Here is an 8,056-nt window from a genome sequence, read left to right on the forward strand (position 1 = left end):
GGTTTGGTTAACCACAGAGAAGGAAGGCAGTCTAATGGTCAGAGAAAGGAGCACTTTTTTTACAGGCAGGAAATATGGCTTCCATTATCCACTGCATTGTTGGATGCTCTTCAAAAAGCTACTTAGGCCATAATCCCATCAGTGTTTTAAAAATAATAACAATTCAGCCTAAAAGCTGTAATGCCCAGATAATTCTACCAGTTTACCGATGAAACCTAAATCAAATCATATTTTAGAGTGATATCATTTAAATCTACTTACACTGAGATAGCATTTCTTACTGTCACTAGCATCAGAGGAAGCATGGTTTCTCTGTCTCAAGAGCTCATAGCTTGGAATTCATAATTGCATGCCATGCAGGAGATCAACTATCACAACTTTTCATACTTGGAGAAGCAATGAAAGGAAAAGCTGCATGAGAAGAATAAGAAATATACCTCAAATTTCTTACCACAAACAGGGATAGTTAATCTAATGTCCTCTAGATACTTTACAATACATTTCCCATCAGCTCTAGCTAACATGGCCAATGTCTGGAAATTATGATAACTGAAGTCCGAAACATCTAGAGGACACTAGATTTAAATACTGCATGTCCCATCATCCAAACAGATTAGGTTGACAGGACCAGACTTTTTCAGTAGCTGCATCTTGATTGTCAAATCCCCTTCCAAAGGAAGGAAGACTAGCTCCATCCTTGTTGAGTTTTCAACTAGCAGTCAAACTAATATTTTATGGAGAGGTCTTTGCCTTTAAGAACTGTCTTTATTCTGTGTTCAAAGAAGGTTTGTTTCTGTTCTGTCGTGATTTTAATTGCACATCCCTTTTGGAACCTCGATGGGAAGAGACATAATGTATAGAGACGTCTAATAAATAAGAAATAACAATGACTGAAATACACTAAGCTGGTTACAGATGTGTTACACATTCATAACTGTTTTGCATTCACGATTAAGTTTAGGGGATATCTAGGGACCATGAGAGTCCTCCTGTCCCCACTTACCAAGCAGCAATTGCTGTGAACAGTGGGGCTCTGTTCCCCCGTTGAATGGGAAGCACCTGACCAATAGTTGCACACCTCTCACATAAGCAATATCCAGTACAAGGGGGAATTGTGACAGGGACCCTACTTCTGCCTGACATACAGGAGAATCCATGTGGAGGGGATAGGAGCATCAATAATCTGGTTCCCGATTGATGGAACTGGATTCCCATCTATTGCAGTGGCTCGCTCCTCAATAATTGGGGATGGGATCAGGTTGGGCAGGGAGTCCCTGTGTATTTCAATCTAGTGCTTTCTAGATATCTGAAATAAATAAATAAATAAATAAATAAATAAATAAAGTATCTCAGATTTCAATTGTCATGATTCCCAGACATTAACCATGTTGGCTAGAGCTGAAGGGAACTGGAATATAAACTATGGTGGCTACTGGTAGTCCGAAACAGCAACTTTTCTTACTGTATCAGTCAGCCCTCCATATCCACAGGTTTTTTTATCCATGGATTCAAGCATTTACGGTTTGAAAATATTTTTAAAATATATAAATTCCAAAAAACAAATTTTGATTTTGCTGTTTTATATAAAGGGCATCATTTTACTATGCCATTGTATTTAATGGGACTTGGGCATCTATGGATTTTGTTATCCATGGGGATCCTGGAACCGAACCTCAGCAGATAACAAGGGTCCAATTTACTCGTGTATAAGTCTAGAAATCGACCCAAAAAACTTGAGTCAGTTTATCCAAGGGCCAATGTAAGTGCTGTACACTTGGTAAAAGGCAAAAGTATAATCTGTCCTGAAAGCACTAACTCTGCTCTGCTCTCTCATCCATCTTGCCTTTAGTGGGAAAACAACAGTTATGCCTGTTGGAATTTTGTTAAGTTCTTTGTCATCATTTTCCTTTGTTTCATCCTATAGATCCTTTCTCACAGGCCCCTAAATTGTACCCTTGACTTATACATGGGTCATATCAAAATCCATAATTTTAACCCCCAAACCTGTCCTTGACCTATACATGAAGTCAACTTATAGTTGAGTATATACAGTAATTCTAGACCCAATAGAAGCTTTCACCCAATAGAAGCAAACGGCAGCTCTGGAAAGGGAGGCAATCTTTATTCAGATCACATAATGGGGGGAGATCATGCTGGATGAAGGATTCTTGGAGTCATCGTTTTAAAAAGTAACTTTTTCAAGCTTTGAAACACCCCCTCCCCCTTTTTTTGGTAACATCTGTAACACCAGTAATTAAAGCAGTTGCCCATATGCACACACACAGGTCTTTGCCATTTGTCAAAGGAGCTGTGTGAGCCAAGCAAGGCTTTGCAGGAGTGATATGATAGATGAGCCCATTGTAACTGAATTAGTTGAGAGGCATTGACCTTTCTGATGTATCGTGCCCTGAAAAGGGAACAACAAACCCAAAGTAATGTTTTTATGAATGCACTGGGTAAGGCAGTCATCAATCGGCTCATGATAAATAAGACGGCGTTTGGTTCGGAAGAAACAACGGGTAATATGCGAACGGTATGTTCAACTGAAAATGTTCTACCTTGTGTGAAATCAGAGCAGTGTGTGTTGCCTGCTGACTGATGACAACCTCATGCCATATTTCTAAGGCTGTGTCAGATTCAAGAATGTTAAACTACAGGAATGCTGATCAAGTCCGACATAATCGAAGGATGGGGAATTTAAACCATAAAGAAGAGTGGTTCTACTGGTTCAATGGGCCTGAACAGACAGGCCAAAATAAAGCTGTTTTGGGTCACTTTGGAGGTATGCTATTTAATTGATATACACTTCTTAAGAGGCCAGAAGCTGCGCCAAATCTGTGCTCCAGTCCTTAGGCTTTGGAATGGCTTCCAGCCTCTTAGGACGCATGCATCATTTAAACAGCACACTGGTGGCGCAATGGTTAAATGCCTGTACTGCAGCCACTCACTCAAAACCATAAGGTTGCGAGTTCAAGACCAGCAAAAGAGCTCAAGCTCGACTCAGGCTTGCATCCTTCTGAGGAGGTCGCTAAAATGAGTACCCGGCTTGTTGGGGGCCAATTAGCTTACATTTGTAAACCGTTTAGACACTACTTAGGCGGTATGAAGCGGTATATAAATGAAGCCTGTTGGTTGTGTTGTTCCAAAGTGGCCCAAACCAGCTGTATTTTGGCCTGTCTGTTCAGGCCCTTAGAGAAGTTACTTTTGGACTATCTCCCCGATCATTCCCCACCAGCTAGATTTAGACCAAAGGTCCATCTAGCCCAAACCTCTCCAGCATGGATATTTTTACCCTAGTGCTTGCACTACCCTGAACACTGGCCAGAGCTGGTCAGTATCATAGTCCAAACGAGCAACCCTAGCACATCATGGGCGCGCCACAAAGGGCCCATCTGTACCGGGCCATTCAGAGGCTACAGCCGTTTGCTTTTGCCTGAGCCTACTGGGAAGGGTAACATTTTGCCCCATCCTCTCCACTTCCACGACAATTTAATTAAATGCAAACTACTTTTAAGCTGATGGCTGGCCAAATATTGTACAGATGGCCGGCTGGATATTGCCCCCTTTCACCCTGGATTGGCGCTGTGGTAACCACATGCCACAGCCCCGTTCTGCCCTTTGGAGGACTCAAAAAGAAGCTGACCCCAGCGACTCCTTGGAAGGGGTGTTATAAGCCCCGCAGTGTGGCATTATGACACCCCTTCTGCGCTGTATGGGCACTGCACTTGGAGCGTGCGGATGCTCAGCCCTCACCTCGCCCACAGGCTGGCACAAAGTGCTGGTCCATATAGCCCCTTTGTTTACAGTAATGGAAGCAAGCTAATGACAAAGGGGAAAAGTGGAAAAAGAAGGTAGAAACCAAGACATTTTAAAAGCTGCTTAAAAGGTGAGACAACAGAGGATCAGTCCAGACTGTCCCTGCCAAATTGGGACAGTTGGAGGGCACAATGAAGTTCCAGGGGGGTGGACTAGATTATCCTCTGAGATTCTATTATTCTAATTCCTGCTCACCTATCCATGCCAAGAAATGACTCACTTCGTGTTTTCATGCCAAGAATAGTTATGTTTACAATCCACCTTTTTCTTTAATGAGATGACAGGGGTACAGATGGCTTTCCTCATTCCTTTTGTATCTATTCAACAGTCCTGAGAGATAGTTCCAGCAGAAGCAGAGAGTCACTGGGTTACAGTGAGGGTCATGGCTGAGTAGAGATGAATCAGGATTTCTCTAGTCACCATCCAGCCCTGTAACCCCTGATGTTTAGGAACTTGACACCTTTACTGCCTTTGGGCTTTATGGCTCTTTAGCACAACAATGCCAAGTACCCTTTGGTCTGATGAGCTTGGCCTCAGAGCAATCCACCTCACTTATGAAGTTCACACTTCACAGATAATGACAGAGTGAGTTGCCAGAAATCTATGTTAATCATCTCCCCATGACAGTATGGCCATATTAGCTGGCAATGACTCTGTGAGCCCTTCTGCTGTTTGGATAATTCAGCCTCTTGTCCAGAATGGTATGTAGATCAATAGGTGCTGCCTTTCCAAGCAACTTATGGAATCTGATTAGATGGAAGATGTAATTAAAGAGAAAGATGGCATGCCGGCTGCTGTTGTTACTCGATCTATTTGAGCTGCAGCCACGGAGCAGTGCCTCATTGCTGTGATGAACCTGGGAAAATGTAAATATCAATTTCTTCATGCTGGCTGCCCTTTGTCTGCTCTCCTTAGCCTACTGGCTGTCCTTGCTCTGTGGGATCTATTAGCCGATTATCCCTAGACCTGTGGCCTCAGGAATCCAAGGCATCTTGTGGGTTGCATCGGAAGTGAGCTCTCCATCGTTCAGCCTGCTGATTTCCACACAGCAGGCCAACATCTCTCAGATGCTCCAATCTGCCACTTTCCCCCCACCTCCTGAGCTTAGGAAGTTATTTTTAAGAAGAATGAATATCAAAACATTATAATGAATATAATGCTTTCTGTATCTGAGCTGTGATCAGCTGTTCCACAACCAAAAAACCCTGAATGTGGGTACCTGAGCTATGCCAGGATGATGCTCTGAGTCCCAGCATGATTTTTGCATGTTGTTATAGTCACTTTTTGAAAGTAATCTTCCAGACTTTGCTTTCTTCAGCAGAGCTCTATCTCTTTAACTACTGCACAGGAGGCAGGGCTGGCTGGCTCCAGGAGCCCATCTACCCTACACAATTATAGTGCTATGATCCCACTTTAATTGGCATGCTTCCATCCTATGCAATCTTGGGATTAGAAGTTTAGAGAGGGATTTTGAGAAATCTCATCCAGAGAGTTCCAGTGCCTCACTAAGCTAGAATGGAACCATGGTAGTTAAAGTGGAATAAAAGTGCTATAATTGTGTAGTGTGAATGGGCCCTCGGCACCAGGGACTGGGTCCTGTGTGGCTGCCATAAGTTAACAGGCAATTTATAAGCACATACATACATACACATAAAATATGCATTATCATCTAAAGACAAGGATCCCCAAGACCATTAACCTAGTTACTTGCATCTCCAAGGAAAGAGATGGCCACACATTCTGAAAAGCAAAACACAGTGCTATTTGAAGTCTTCCAGACTATTGCCTTTTAATTTTGTAGGGCATGCATATTTGAGAATTAATGGGTGGGGCCCTTGGAACAGGAACCCTATGGTGATTCCAAAATGATAATACTAAGAATCTAATGCATAATTTAAAAGAGTACCCCACAGTCAATATTTTTTGCTAACCACCAAGCCTTTTAGAACCACTTAGCTTCATTACAGGGCTGACTGTCAGGAGAAAATAAAAGAGGCAGACTTGGATTTCTTTATTCTGGACTTCTGGTGTGTTAAAAGCCCCCATCAGAAGTTCAAATGCCTTAAACATCAGCATGTTTACTAAAAGTGCTGGGCCAGGGCTGCAGCATACCCTCCAAAATTCAGAGTGTGGTCAAGATGTCTAAGGTTATGAATGAGGAAGTACAGTGAAAGTAGGAGAAACTGTAGTAGTTTACTTGTCCCTGGTTCTACAGGGAAGGTCACGTTTCCATCCCTTCCTTTCCTCTCCTCTACTGGCCAGTGGTCCAAAACACATTGCAGAAATAATCCAGTTTGAGACCGCTTTAACTGTCTGGCAAATATGGAGAGGGTGAGCACAGACAATAGGAAAGACGGTGAACACTTATAAATTCACTGAACCCTTTTTTCCCTGAACCAAGAAGCTCACAAGCATGCTTTCAGTTTAGTCCTATTGAGCAGTGGGTGACATTAGCTAAGCTTGTGTATAATCTCTTCTTCCATGGGAATATCTCAGGGATATCTTCATAACTATAACAGCTAGAAATCTGTATTTTCCCATACAGATGGTTGGATGTATGGATATACTTGTGTCTGACCATCCATCCATCCACCCAATGCATACATCTATATATTTGTGATCATATCCTTAACCAAGTCTGTCTGTCTATTTAACAGCCTACCTTTAAATATACAAATTGTTCCAATCCAGTTGTCAAGTAACATAGAGCTGGAAGAAAAAATATTAGAACATATATCAGCTGGTGTGGGTAGGAGGGTGAAGTAGAACTAGCGATGGGTGAGACTTTCATTTATGGTTAATTTAATCATAATTTACCAAACATTTGTGTTATTTCTTCATGTTTGGCTGGAAAGAACTTGAGGGGAGAAAGAAAAATGGACAGCTTTTCTTATCCCTTGCAGGAGTACAAATGCGGTCTGATCATTTCAGCCCTCTCTTTCTCTCTCCTGGAATCCTTTCCAAAGGAGAGCTGGTAGGAGAAAACATGGATGGGAAAACAATCCACCTCAGATCTGAAATTACCATTACCTGCTTCTCTATCCTGGCAGGGTTCTTTCTGACAGGGCAGCTGGTACTAGTAGACCTTGTCGGTCGAGGAACCTTTCAATTACAAACACCTAGATGTTTTGCAACCATTACTACGTTGTGTTCTTGTCTCCTGACATCCACATCTGCATCTGTCCCTTGCATAGCTCTGAGACGATGAAACCTAGACAACTGCTAAGTGCCATGGATATTAAGATGGTCCTACAGATGTGTGCCTCATTGCTCTTTCGTGTGTGTGTTTTTAGTAGAATTACTTAAATTGCAGTCCATTTCTCCTAGAGATAAAGCTACAGTTGAGTCATAGATACCGATTTCTGCAGAGGACCTCCAGCCGTTCCATACTTGCTTCCTTCTGCAAGGCTCCAAACTCCAAACAAATAGGAGATGCATCTGAAAGGAGAAAAATTAAGAAGGGCAGGAGATGAGTGGGATGAATGATACAAGCCAAATGGTCACTAAAGTTTACCGGTAAGAGAAAGAAAACCAAAAAGGGGAGGAAAGGATGGGGGACAGAAAGGAAAAACAGAAAGACAGAGAAAGAACACAAAGTAGAGGAAGCATAAAGAGTTTCTAGCCCTTACAAAACTGCTACCAGCATGTGGTCCCGTTGCTGCTTAGGATCAAACATGCTGTGAGTGAGGACCCCTACCTTTCTTAACATTATTGTCTTTTCCAATAGTGAATCGTGCCTTCCCAAGATGTGGCCAAAGTACGACAGCCTCAACTTAACCACCTTGGCTTCAAGGGACATAGAAAGAGTCTGAATAGAACTTTCTCTAAATGTGGACATTGCCCATGCAACCAGAAACAATCTCTGTCTTTCTCCTTCTCTCTATCTGAAAGTCCCGTTACGTAGGCAGCATCCAGGGATCCTTTTATGCAACAAAACTATAGCACAACAACAACAATAACAACAATAAATTTCTTACCTGCCTCTCCCCATGGATCAAGGCAGGGAACAACAACAAATAAACAATGTACAACAGCAATTAAAATACATTAATTAAAACATTCAACAGTTTAAACGGACAAATAAGATATACACATTCACTTTAATAATGTCATTTCAACTGGATAGCTACATCTGATGGAATCGTGGGGTTTGTCATGTTTTGGGGTTTATAATGTTTGTGGTAGTACAGGTTGAGTCTCCCTTTTCCAGTATCCCAAAATCTGAAACATTCCTAAGAGT

At 42.2% G+C, this 8,056-nt stretch overlaps 1 long non-coding RNA gene across 1 annotated transcript; it reads right to left on the reverse strand.

Moving 5' to 3' along the window:
- Nucleotides 1-267: 267 nt before the first annotated feature.
- Nucleotides 268-7,223, reverse strand: LOC149271122 (uncharacterized). Its single transcript, XR_016279780.1, has 3 exons — nucleotides 7,173-7,223; nucleotides 6,479-6,525; nucleotides 268-411 (listed from the first exon to the last, which is right to left on the reverse strand). It is a non-coding gene; the product is annotated as an uncharacterized LOC149271122 (long non-coding RNA).
- Between the last annotated feature and the right edge of the window lie 833 nt (nucleotides 7,224-8,056).

Source organism: Sceloporus occidentalis, unplaced genomic scaffold (assembly GCF_023333645.1).
Source record: "Sceloporus occidentalis isolate IW3139 unplaced genomic scaffold, rSceOcc1.0.p SCAF_558, whole genome shotgun sequence".
NCBI classification, from domain to species: Eukaryota; Metazoa; Chordata; class Lepidosauria; order Squamata; family Phrynosomatidae; genus Sceloporus; species Sceloporus occidentalis.